Raw genomic sequence first — 14,534 nt, 5'->3', positions numbered from 1 at the left:
GTGGATACTTCCTGTGAATTATTATGGGTGGAGGTTACACTCAACAATCGAGCTAGGTTAATAATTGGCTCCTTTTACCGCCCCCCCCCCCCCCGACTCAGCAGCATTAGTGGCAGAACAACTGAGAGAAAATTTGGAATACATTTCACATAAATTTTCTCAGCATGTAGTAGTTTTAGGTGGAGATTTCAATTTACCAGATATAGACTGGGACACTCAGATGCTTAGGACGGGTGGTAGGGACAGAGCATCGAGTGACATTATACTGAGTGCACTATCCGAAAATTACCTCGAGCAATTAAACAGAGAACCGACTCGTGGAGATAACATCTTGGACCTACTGATAACAAACAGACCCGAACTTTTCGACTCTGTAAGTGCAGAACAGGGAATCAGTGATCATAAGGCCGTTGCAGCATCCCTGAATATGGAAGTTAATAGGAATATCAAAAAAAGGGAGGAAGGTTATCTGTTTAGCAAGAGTAATAGAAGGCAGATTTCAGACCACCTAATAGATCAAAACGAAAATTTCTGTTCCGACACTGACAATGTTGAGTGTTTATGGAAAAAGTTCAAGGCAATCGTAAAATGCGTTTTAGACAGGTACGTGCCGAGTAAAACTGTGAGGGACGGGAAAAACCTACCGTGGTACAACAACAAAGTTAGGAAGCTATTGCGAAAGCAAAGAGAGCTTCACTCCTAGTTTAAACGCAGGCAAAACCTCTCAGACAAACAGAAGCTAAACGATGTCAAAGTTAGCGTAAGGAGGGCTATGCGTGAAGTGTTCAGTGAATTCGAAAGTAAAATTCTATGAACCGACTTGACAGAAAACCCTAGGAAGTTCTGGTCTTACGTTAAATCAGTAAGTGGATCGAAACAGCATATCCAGACACTCTGGGACGGTGATGGCACTGAAACAGAGGACGACATGCGTAAAGCTGAAATACTAAACACCTTTTTCCAAAGGTGTTTCACAGAGGAAGACCGCACTGCAGTTCCTTCTCTAAATCCTCGCACAAACGAATAAATGGCTGACATCGAAATAAGTGTCCAAGGAATAGAAAAGCAACTGGAATCACTCAACAGAGGAAAGTCCACTGGACCTGACGGGATACCAATTCGATTCTACACAGAGTACGCGAAAGACCTTGCCCCCCTTCTAACAGCCGTGTACCGCAAGTCTCTAGAGGAACGGAAGGTTCCAAATGATTGGAAAAGAGCACAGGTAGTCCCAGTCTTCAAGAAGGGTCGTCGAGCAGATGCGCAAAACTATAGACCTATATCTCTGACGTCGATCTGTTGTAGAATTTTAGAACATGTTTTTTGCTCGAGTATCATGTCGTTTTTGGAAACTCGGAATCTACTATGTAGGAATCAACATGGATTCCGGAAACAGCGATCGTGTGAGACCCAACTCGCTTTATTTGTTCATGAGACCCAGAAAATATTAGATACAGGCTCCCAGGTAGATGCTATTTTTCTTGACTTCCGGAAGGCGTTCGATACAGTTCCGCACCTGTCACCTCATAAACAAAGTAAGAGCCTACGGAATACCAAACCAGCTGTGTGGCTGGATTGAAGAGTTTTTAGCAAACAGAACACAGCATGTTGTTATCAACGGAGAGACGTCTACAGACGTTGAAGTAACCTCTGGCGTGACACAGGGGAGTGTTATGGGACCATTGCTTTTCACAATATATATAAATGACCTAGTAGATAGTGTCGGAAGTTCCATGCGGCTTTTCGCGGATGATGCTGTAGTATACAGAGAAGTTGCAGCATTAGAAAATTGTAGCGAAATGCAGGAAGATCTGCAGCGGATAGGCACTTGGTGCAGGGAGTGGTAACTGACCCTTAACATAGACAAATGTAATGTATTGCGAATACATAGGAAGAAGGATCCTATATTGTATGATTATATGATAGAGGAACAAACACTGGTAGCAGTTACTTCTGTAAAAAATCTGGGAGTATGCGTGCGGAACGATTTGAAGTGGAATGATCATATAAAATTAATTGTTGGTAACGTGGGTACCAGGTTGAGATTCATTGGGAGAGTCCTTAGAAAATGTAGTCCATCAACAAAGGAGGTGGCTTACAAAACACTCGTTCGACCTATACTTGAGTATTGCTCATCAGTGTGGGATCCGTACCAGATCGGGTTGACGGAGGAGATAGAGAAGATCCAAAGGAGAGCGGCGCGTTTCGTCACAGGGTTATTTGGTAACCGTGATAGCGTTACGGAGATGTTTAACAAACTCAAGTGGCAGACTCTGCAAGAAAGGCGCTCTGCATCGCGGTGTAGCTTGCTGTCCAGGTTTCGAGAAGGTGCGTTTCTGGATGAGGTATCGAATATATTGCTTCCCCCTACTTATACCTCCCGAGGAGATCACGAATGTAAAATTAGAGAGATTAGAGCGCGCACGGAGGCTTTCAGACAGTCGTTCTTCCCGCGAACCATACGCGACTGGAACAGGAAAGGGAGGTAATGACAGTGGCACGTAAAGTGCCCTCCGCCACACACCGTTGGGTGGCTTGCGGAGTATAAATGTAGATGTAGATGTAGATGTAGATGTAAGAACAGGTCATCATGTAATCCGCGTAGATAATGGGCCGCTGATTTGCGTACGCGGAGATGGTGCCCGATAGCGACCCAGATGTGTTCCATAGGATTTACATCAGACGCATTTTATCGTCGAGACGTCAACGTGAATTCACTATAATGCTCCTCAAGTCACTGTAGCTTGGTTCTGGCTCAGAGGTATGGTCCATCACACTGCTGAAAAATGACATCGCCGTCGGGGAAGACATACTGCATGAAGGGATGCCGATGGTTTGCGGCAGCCAAGTGTGCCTTTGATTAATACCACAGGTCACATTCAGGTGCAGGACAATGTCTCCCATAGCATAGTACTGCTCTAACCAGTCCGCATCCGTGGGGTGTTAAACATTTCGAGCCGTCGTTCATTTAATGATGATGTTTATGGAGACGACCAGCGATCTTTTGTAGCAAAATGTGATTCACCCGAAGAGCCGACACGTTTCCATTGACCGACGGTTGAATCCCGATGCTACCGTGCCCACTGCTGTCGAAATTGACAATGCTTTTGGGACAACACGTGAACACGTAAAGGAGATATGTTGCGGAGCTCCATGTTCAACAATGTACGATGAATTATGTGTTCTGAAACACTTGTGCGTGCGCCAGCATTGTGCTCTTTCGGCAGAGATGCCGCAGATAACCTTCTATCCTACTTTTCAGAGGATACAGGCCTCCGATCCCCATGTACTGTGAAGAGTCGTGGAGTTCAACCATTTGGTGCCTAGTGGTGGCTCCACTGTCCTACATAACGTTTTCGCCTATCAGTGTAACTAACAAAGGAATGGGCCAATCCGACATGACAAAACACGCACTGAAACTTTTTATACAACAAGAATACACCGCGTAAAAATTTTTGCTGCTGAGACGCACTGCAACTATTTAAGAACAAATGTCGAAAATTGCCAAATTCGTAGTTCTTCGGGCTGCTGAACTGTTCTACAGCCCTATCGGAGCTGTAGCAGACTGCACATGCGCAACGTTCTTGGTTGACGCGGCACAGATAAACAGATAACATTACTCAGCGCGATCGTAATTTGTACAGCGAATCAGTTTTCGCTGGTAGTTTCTCTGAAACAATTATACACATATATCGTTCGCTCAAATTTCCAACTAATTTAATATCCGCAACAATTTTCAGTTGCTTTTGTAGCAGCGTAATTAACGATAGAGACAAAACGGAATCATTATTCATTGTGTTTAATGCTCCATGTTAAGCAGGGTGCAAACCTGGTTTTGCTTCGTAAAATCTAACCGTGAACCATATAAATAGACGAGAGGCTTACATGAACTAATAAATGCGTGCCAAAATGAAACTCGCAAAGCCGTGAAAGAAAAACTATCCGAAAGATTTCCTCTACAGGGTGTCAGTCGACAAAGTCCCATTATCCTCCAATAATCACCGACATAAGCCCCCAAACTAGAAGAAATAAGATGAACAACAGTAGTATATAGATGAGAATTCTGGGGCAAAGAGCATTTTCGAGTAAAAATTCTGGGCTGCAAACCAAGATTCTAATTTCACAGTTATCCCCAACCAAAATAGTCTCATTTCCCTCGTCCAAAAAAAATTCTCATTTTCTCACTTAAATATTTTGCAAATCTAAGAAATTTTTTCGTTATAATTAAGAACTGTCAAAACTCATTTGCCTATACTGAAAAAAAATCTCATTTTCTCACTAAAAGTCTAAGAATTTTTTTCGTTATAAATAAGAACCCTGAAAACTCAGTTGAATATATTGAAAATAAATTCTCATTTTCTCTTTAAAACATCTCAAATTTAACAAATTTATTTTTTTAAAAAAGAATTATCAAACATAAAACCTCAAAGGCATATTTTACCAGAAAAGGTTTTAATAAAAAGAAAATCAAATAACATTCCATGTAAACATAATGAAAACAAAAATGATCAACAAACCTGAATTATTTGAAAACTTAGAACATTATAGTAAAGGAATGTATGGATTGATTAATACACATTTAGAAAATTATTGTAAAGAAAATCGTTATTCAAATGTAACTAGAGAAGATCTGCTGGAATTTTTTCATTATATTATAGTAAACAAATGAATGAAGAAGTAAAGAAGATAGAACAAAAATATAAAACTTTAAAAGTCCGTCAACCAACTGCTAAAACTGAACATTTCAATAATTATTCCAAACATAATAAAAAATTAATCAATCTTATTATAAATCCTATTGACAATATTAGTATCAATTATAATGATATCTAATGGAATAAAAAACATTTAAGTAAAAAATCTTTAAGAGATCTTCATAAAATTTATAAAATGAAAAAGTTCAAAAATTGTTCTACATTTAATAAACAGCAGTTAATCAATAATATCAATAGATGTGAGAACAATATTAATAATAACGATAGTGAGAGTAACATTAAAAGAACGATACAGGGAATTATTTTCAAAATCTTCTAGTAGATAAATATCAATAAATTAAAAAAATTTACCAGGTTTCAATTTACTACATTATGAAAACTTTTACAAATCACGTAAACGAATCTATGGAAGAGTTTCTGCTTCTAAATCAAGAATAATAACTTATGAAATTAACTAAAGTGGTAATATTGTTTAACCTCAAGCAATTTTTAATCAAATTAAAGAAGAAATAATCTCCAAATTAAGAGTATTTTCTTTCACAGAGGAGCAATTAAAATTAATATGAAATTTTATTTTAATTAGAAAAGAGAAGATGTATTACAAGAATTTAATTTTATTGTAATTGCAAAAGAGAAGATGTAATACATGAATTTAATTTTAAAACAACTAACCAAGTTTAATTAAGAACAACTGATTTACAAGATTATTATCAAAAATCAAAAGAATAAATTATTACCTGAAATGGAATAAATGCAAAGGAAAAAATCTGATAGGTCTTAATTTTCTACAGATAGTTTAGAATTTAATATTAGTAAAGACAATCCAGTTTTGGTTCTTCTTATATCGAGTTATCAAAAGTAATAAAAGATTAAAAAACAATAATTAAAGTAAAATGAGGATAAGAATGTTTTCTTTTTCCAATAAAATCAACATTATATCCTGTAGAATGTGATGCAGAAAGAGATAGTTAATATGAAAATATTAGAATAGAATTTTTATGAAATTTTTGAAAAAGAGAAAATTAATTTTCTTGTTCAGTTAACAGATATGCTAAATTTGAAAAGAAATCAAATATTCATTTAATTTTTATTCATATTAAAGCAAAGAAGAAGAAAAGATATATTGAATATCCTCTTTACCACAAAGAAGACAAGCGTCCCTTGTGGCCTGTAAACGACTCTTGGACCGTCGTTACTGGTGGAAAATACCTTCTTGTCAGTGAAAATGACGTTTATCCGCGACGCATTCAGATGGAGCTCTGCAAATTACAGTTGGTATAAAACAGTGTCTTCGCTGAGCTCGTCTTTCACAACGTCCCTCAGCCTTCCGTGAATCATGTCACTGGAGCTGGGGAAGTCGCTCTCCCACCGCAACTGCTTCACATTCGGAAAGGGATGTTCTCTGCTTTTAGACACAGGCTCCCTTTCCTCCTGCTGTGAGCTCACTCTCTTCGTTTCTCAGCCAGGATGTCTGTTGGTAGTGCCTCTTCCAAGGTAGTGCCTCAACCATCTCGCTGCAGCTGCCAACTGCCAGCTTATCTGGTGGAACATCCACCGTCTTCAGTAAGAGCGACTACTCTATCTCGAGTTGATCTCTCCCAGTGAGCCATTTCAACAGACGACCTGATATGTATTTCTGCTTGCGGCTCTTATACTGATGCCAGGAGACGAAGTTAACATATGTACGTCAAAAGCAGTGGCGAAGGTAAAGCCCTGCGCTGCGGCCGTGTTGGCTCGTATCAGGCGGGAGTTGGCCCACCTGCCGCCTCGCTCGCTTTTGTCTCGTCTCGGCGCCACGCTGTAGCTGGCCAGCCAGCCCCTCAGCCACCCATCCAAGCTCGCCGTAACTTAACGAGCCGCTGCTAGTACAGACCCAGGCCGCAAAGCCATGCTCACCTTTGTAGGATAAAACATTTCATTTACCCCAACCAAACCTGTAGTGTAAAATAATTCAGTTAGAGCTATTTGGCTATAACATGAGCAGACACCTCTACTTTTGACGTTTCATTCAAATACTTAAGGAAAAATGAGCTAAAGAATACACTAATGACACACGCAGCTACCACAAAATATTTCTCTAGCTGACAATCGCACAGAACAGGGAACCATTCTTTCTTGTAAGCGCTCTGCGTTAGATATCGCCGAAGGGAAACGTGTATTCTGCCACGTTAATTATTCGGATTTTAAAATAAAATATTTTTAGGGGCTTCATTCATATTTTGAGAGCTTATAAAGTGTATTCAATGCTTCTGAAACATTAAATGCTGCAAGACGGAAATTACATTCGGTTGAGGCACTTCATTTACATCGCAATGATACAAGATTACTCTGCAATTCACAGTTAAGTGTTTCGTCAAGGGTTCACAGAATCGATTCAAGTTCTCAACCGTTATGCTCACATATAAAGCTCGAGAAAAACAAACACCAAAATCTTTATGTGACAGTTCTAATTTGTCTTATATTATTACAATTGAAACATCATCGTTTGTACATTGCTTGCATTCGGAGGAGAAACATGTTGGTTGAAATGTTGTGGAAATAAACATGCTACAGTGAAAGAGCGTTGCTTTTAATACTGTGTCCCAACTCGTCCCCCTGCCTCCTCCCCGTTTTCACCCCAAGAAAAAATAACAAAAACATCCACGAGACTCTCTCCCCTAAATTGATATTCTACAAAATTAGTGGCCTTCTTTCAGTAGCCTGTTTTTCGAGTCGTCCAGCGATCCCATCAGATAATGATCGCACAGTGCTTAGCAATATTTCAGAAGAGGAAAACAGCTGTAGTGCTAGCAGTCTTCTTAGCAGACTTCTTGGGTCTCTAAGGGTTGTGTCAATAATCCAGCATTTGCATCTTTGCCACAACGTGTGACATTTCCCAGTTACGTTGCTTATATTACTAACCCATAGGGCCTCCGTTTAATCTATAACCACAAATTTCTTTTGCTTTTCGATTTCTGGAAGCTTGATGAAACCTTATCAAACGTGTGGAGAACCTCTTACATTTATTGTTTAGGGTCAATTCTCGTCTTTTGTACCGCGAAGATAAATTTTCAATATAGTTTTGTATTTTGCATTGCTGTTCTGAAGAAGTTACTAGACAAGAGCATTACGTGCCACAAATCTAAGAGAAACTCTCTGATTATCGGCTAAATAGTTTATATATATTACAAACAGCAGAAGGTCCACATTATTTTAGTTGCAGAATCACATTCATCACTTCTCTTTCACTACGTGACGTCCCGACAGTTACTGCGAACTGTGACCTCTCATGCAGGAAATCACGAACGCAGTAGCACAAGTGTCCACAGGAAGTCAGTGTGGTTGGAACCCGCTTATGACGAAAGATATCAGAAGCATTTTTTGGAACTGTGTAAGTACGGAATCAATTTCACAGCACCTGTACGCAAAACGTTGTGCAAGAGTGATGCATCCCACATCTATGCTAACTTGATGTCAATGCGTAATATATTTTGAGGTGTTTTACAGCATTGGAACAAAATGTTTATTCACACGTTCTGCCACATGTCGATGTCAATGAGATGGATCTGTAACTCAATGGATTACGTTTATTTTTTTGTGTGTGTCTGTGTGTGTGTTGCGGTGGTCTCTGGAACTTTCCTTTCGTCTCCCTCACTATAAATATTAGAACTCCCCTCATGACGACGTAGGATAATTAATTAAGCCGCTCCATCGTTGATACACAAGATCGACTTCTAAATTGTTAGCCCACTCAGGGAAGACATGGCCTATAGAAAGACAATCGTCCTGCAACGACTATGATAGCGTCATAACAACTTAGTGGAACATATCTGGTGACGATGTCATAGTTTCGTTACTTCTTGGAATGACAGGGGTTTATATTGCAAGATTCACTTGATATATTCGTGGCACACCAATCAAAGATTTTCAACGAATTCCACTATGGTGTGTCGACTTACCAAATATATGTTTGCAGACAGGGGAGATTACATTCAAGCGGGAACCACAAGTAGTCTCGTTGTCTAAATTGTAAATTATCTCTATCAACCATCACAAGGGCAATGAGGAAGCGATGAACACCGCAGCTGGTCGCTTGCTCCATGAAAATGTCGACCCATTCTAAGGAATAAGAGGCATTAGTTCTCAGTTCCAAACTGGCGCAAGAGTAACATTCTACTTCCTCTGAGACACAGCTACAAACAGCAGTGTAGTGAACTCAGAACAACATCTTTAGAAACTTTGTCATCGAAAGATGTCTCACTAATTTCAGCAACCAGTAGATCTAGATGTATGAAGCATAAAATACTCCCACTGGAAAAACAGAAATCTGTTAATGAAATCATATCACTGAATGCTCTGTTAACTGTGTTTCATTCAGCAGCTACTCTGGCAGCCACATTGTCGTGTTTACGTTGCAGTCCGGTAAAGCTACTTGAATATGACAAAAGACTTCACGTTTAATTAAGATACCCAATCATTGAAATGTACTATGATGGGGCACCAGTTGTATTAGTGTAGTACATATCAACAGCGTTTCCCAGTAGATTATTGAACGAAATAGACTCACATATCACAGAAACTGTCAACAGTATATTCAACGTCGGTATCGAAAACCGTTTGAAACGTGCAGGTAGTTTTTCGATCCCACGTATGAAGCCACTTGCTGATTCTGAGTTAAGCAACATTTAAAGTGTAATAGCCAAAAAAAACAGAAGGAAAAAAAACTTGGTTGGTGGTTGACCGATAAATGGCGAAAAACAAAAACACATGTGAGTGTCAGATTAGAAGACGAGCGGTAGGTTTGCTTACCAACCAAGTTTCCTTGTGCTGCCTTCCAGGTTGCATTTATTACTTTGCAACTGCAAGTAATCTCATTTGCTGCTATCTACGAAGGACTCATGCTCCTTGAACAGTCCGTAGCACAAGACACCTTCTTTGTGCCAGCATATGTATATCAATAACAAAATATGTTTTGGACCTATAGAGGCCATTGTTTGAGATAATGTTTGTTATGGCTTACCAACTATTTCCTCCTTATGAAGTCGCCATACGGTACTTCAAATTGCTGCAAGACTTTTCTATTACTGGCTGGTTATAAAATGAAGGAAACTGCCTTTGTCCTTCTGTCAGTCTGATGCTTTTGTGACAAATGATTTATGGCTTATAACAGAAAGGAAAGGGACTGTGTTTGATATCACAGCTTTTCTCTCGCACTGCGTTACACTGACTACTAGACTAAGAATAAGTTATTGACAATAAAAGCTCAAGTAGAAGCCATCTCTTCTCGTATTCTGTACTGTGTACCACGTTATGACAAAAACATGACCGTTACACATCTAGAAACGCGATAATGTGGCTTTCGGAGTATGATAATGATCTAAAATTGATAACTTGGCTATCAAATTCGGTTTATCTGAAACCGCCAGAGGGCGTCTGTGACACTATCGAGCGCTAGCCCCAGGACCACAATCCATCGGCTCATAATTGACAGGAATCGCGTGACTTGTACGTAGACATCTGATGCCCCATAATTTCGGAGATGCCGCTGTACTGCGTGCCAGGGGTGTATCAACTCGCTATTAATCAGATTGCCTCAATATCTTTTATCATCAGTTATTGCGGGGAACATAATGTACCGTAGACAGCAAGAATATGGTCAAACTATACTATTAATTCTCTGAGACTACATGATAAGTCTCACCTAAATTGAAGCTACACTTTATTTTATTCTACTCAAAACTTCATTGTAATCTCGCGTGAACTACACCACATATTTTCCAAAGTGGCTTGTTTCCATCGCAACTACACACAGTGTCCATTATTCTTTACTGTACTAAGAGCTTTCCCATCGGGTTTCCAACCTCTGTTGATGTTCAGATACGAAATTATGTTGCGTCTAGCGAAATCAGTATGGCGTACAGCTTCTGATATGCACGCTATTTTTCCTTCGCGTCGAAGAGTGCTGTAGAATAGGAACTAATATTTTGCAAAGTTCTTTCCTAAAAGGAAAATGGGAACTTTCAGATTTATTAATACTTTACAAGTTAGTATTGATTTCTGCTTCCAACACTGGATTACCAGATTCAGTAACTTATTTATATTTTCATATCGAGGCTAAACGGGAGACTTATCACAAAGCTACAGCGTTAAGCATGTACACAGACACGTCTAAAGTCAAAAGTTCAGTACAGTCGTAGTCATCAGTCGATTAATGTTAATCTTTACGTAGCTATTACGTTCTTCAACGCGCATCAGCGTGTGGCAGTTGTAATATCTCTGTCGGGCTCATCGTAATGTAACGCTATGCACTGAGGTGACAAACGTCATGGGATAGCAATATGCACATATATAGATGGCGGTCGAATCGCGTACAGAAGGTATAAAAGGGCTATGCATTGTCGGAGCTGTCTTTTGCACTCAGGTGATTCATGTGAAAAGGTTTGCGAAACGATTACAGCCACACGACGAGAATTAACAGATTCTGAACGCGGAATGGTGATTGGAGCTATACGCAAGGGATATTCCATTTCGGAAATCGTTAGGGAACTGAATATCCCGAGATCTGCAGTGTCAAGACTCTGCCGAGAATACCTAATTTCAGGTATTACCTCTCACCAAGGAGAACCAAGTGGGCGACAGTCTTCATTTAGCGACTGAGAGTAGCGGCGTTTGCATAGAGTTGTCAGTGCCAACAGGCAAACAACACTGCATGAAATAGCCACAGAAATCAATGTGGGACGTACGACGAACGTAACCATCAGGACAGTGGTGCGGACTGTGGCGTTAACGTGCCATGGCAGCAAACGACCGATGCGAGTGGTTTTGCTAACAGCACGTCATCGACTGTAGCTCGCCTCCTGCGCTCGTGACCATATCAGTTAGACCATAGAATACCGGAAATCAGTCGCCTGGTCAGATGAGTCTGGATTTCAGTTGGTAAGAGCAAATGGTAAGGTTAGAGTGTGGGTCAGACCCCATGAAGCCATGGACCCTAGTTGTCTTCAAGAGCCAGCCGGTGTGGCCGAGCGGTTCTAGGCGCTTCAGTCTGGAACCGCGCGACCGCTACGGTCGCAGGTTCGAATCCTGCCTCGGGCATGGATGTGTGTGATGTTCTTAGGTTAGTTAGGTTTAAGTAGTTCTAAGTTCTAGGGGACTGATGACCTCAGATGTTAAGTCCCACAGTGCTCAGAGCCATTTGAACCATTTGTCAACAAGACCCTGTACAAGCTAGTTGTGAAACCTTAATGAAGTGGGCTGTGTTTATGTGGAGTTTACTGGATCCTCTCGTCCACATGAACCAATCATTGACTGGAAATGATTATGTTCAACTACTTGAAAACCATTTCGTACGCTAGTGGCCAGTTTACTTGCCGGACAGTGGCGTAAAAAGTGTTACTAAATAAATTATACATTGGAAATCGTTAGTTTAACTAAGTGATAAAGACAATGAACAGTTCTAACGTCCCTCTAATGGTGCGTTTACAGGAAACTAATTTGCTGTCATTGTAGTGTTATCCTAATTTTAATTGTTTGTTAATAGTATTTACATGATGAAACAGAAATAACAAAATTACACATAAGTCATATAGGTAGGACCTAGTACATAAATACACCAGCTAATCAATACGAAACTATCGCTGGGACTGGTATACCACATTAATTCAGACCCAAGACAATATACATTAGTGACTACCCATTTCGAATCTTTGTATATGGGCTGTTTTAAAATAACGTACGGGGGAATTGAGTGGGCATTATGCTTGATGTTACAACGAGATCTCCAGTACTGGGTAAGTTCGCCAAGAGGAAGTTCAACACAAATTCGATGCGGAAAGTACTTTCAAACGAAAGTGAGCTTTTGGCCAAGCTGTCATCTTGTATAAAATTGGAAACCCCACTGCAATCATTCCTTATGCGCCGTAGACATGTTTGACAAAATAATAATACTGCACGCTTGAATCAACGAAATTGCAAATTGAGCAGTCTACGTCGACGAACATATGCAATGTGTAGCACTTAACACTGGTCATCAATTAAATAACTAAAAATTTTAGTACAATAAATTTCCCATAAATTGTTTTTGAATCTTCTATATATAATATCCTGGCAGAATATTGTCTGCCACGTAATTCTTTGGCTACCCATGCACTATGCCAGCTTCAGAGGTATAGTTAGATACAAAGTAGGAAGCTCAGCTGTTGACGCACAGTACGGCTCACACAACTCCCAATAAGAAGTCAACATAATAAATACAGGGTAGGGTTGGACAAAAATGGACATAAAATTGCAAGGGGACTTCAAAAGTAAGTTACACGCTATTGAGTTAGGCCAAGTAACTTTTATTGAACGTTACCCTCTGCTTCAAAGTGATGCATGCTTCAAAGTGGCGCATGTACATGACACAAAATGTATTAACAACTGCCATGATGCTCCAAAAATCGGTCAGTTCCTCTACAATAGAAATAAACTCCTTGGAGGTGGAGCTATTCAAGAACTCGACTGTGGGCATCAGCAGGTGATAAAAGAGCGAACGAACTAGAATTTCGCTGACATAAGTATCAATATTCCTGCACTTGATGACATCAGCATCAGCATTCCCATAATCGCCGACGACAGCATCAGCATCCCCTCTCCTTCAGACTCCTCCCCTTGCCCTGTGGCCAATGGGGTTAAAAGTTTGCAAAACGTCTAGAGCCCTGGGGCGCCAATGGCGTGCAAGCACTGTAATTTTTCTAATTCGACTGTGCGAGTACGATCCTTACTTCACTGACTAGGACTCATGTGTTCAATGGACGAGACACTTGCACTGACCAAAGAAGGCTTTAACAATTCTTTCTGTTGTAAACATCTATCAGAAGAATGTGCTCACAGCTTTCACACAAAGAAGGGAAAGGCTTAATAAATTAGGAGTATATGACTGTAGAAAATAGGAGTATTGTTCAACAAATAATGGAGATGAAAGGCAAGAAGATGCATTAACTGATTGGGTCATTTGCTAAAATTCATACACCCACTTTCAAATGCACTGCATATTTTGTCTCCCATCATGCAAAAAACTGTTGTGAATTGGGCTGGAAATACATAACATTAAGTATCTTTCCTAATTATTATTATTATTATTATGTGCATGTTTCAGTGTATTTAGGGCTTCGTTATTATTATTATTATTATTATTATTATTATTATGGCAGGAATACCACTCCCCCAAACATCACAACTGCCTTTTACATCAAGTTTATTTGTATAATCAAGCAACCAGGAGAAATACATAGCAAGGCAAAGACTGCCTATTACTGTAACTGCTGCTTATAAGTGAACATGTCTTACAAAAAACTACTTTATTTTCAACCCTGTCAAACAATAACAGCATCAGCACACACACACACACACACACACACACACACACACACACACACACATACACGCACACACTTGGTGTAATTGTGGCTTATACACTGGAGTAACACCAGTATTACACTGATGTAACATGTTATGCCAGCCAAAACCCGCTACGGTCGCAGGTTCGAATCCTGCCTCGGGCATGGATGTTTGTGATGTCCTTAGGTTAGTTAGGTTTAACTAGTTCTAAGTTCTAGGGGACTAATGACCTCAGCAGTTGAGTCCCATAGTGCTCAGAGCCATTTGAACCAGCCAAAACATCAAAATTATGCTTCAATTACACCACTGGTAAAATTATTGACTAAGTTGCACCACACTACTGTCAAGCAATGTTGTCTCGTAGTTCTTAAGGGGGAAAAACACATTGTATCAGGAGCAAACTATCATCCACCTTCCGGAAATCATGGCTGTCGTTTTCAGTCGATAACTGTAATGCTTCAC

The sequence above is a fragment of the Schistocerca cancellata genome, chromosome 4, assembly GCF_023864275.1.
Source record: "Schistocerca cancellata isolate TAMUIC-IGC-003103 chromosome 4, iqSchCanc2.1, whole genome shotgun sequence".
NCBI classification, from domain to species: domain Eukaryota; kingdom Metazoa; phylum Arthropoda; class Insecta; order Orthoptera; family Acrididae; genus Schistocerca; species Schistocerca cancellata.
This window is presented reverse-complemented; position numbering follows the sequence as displayed.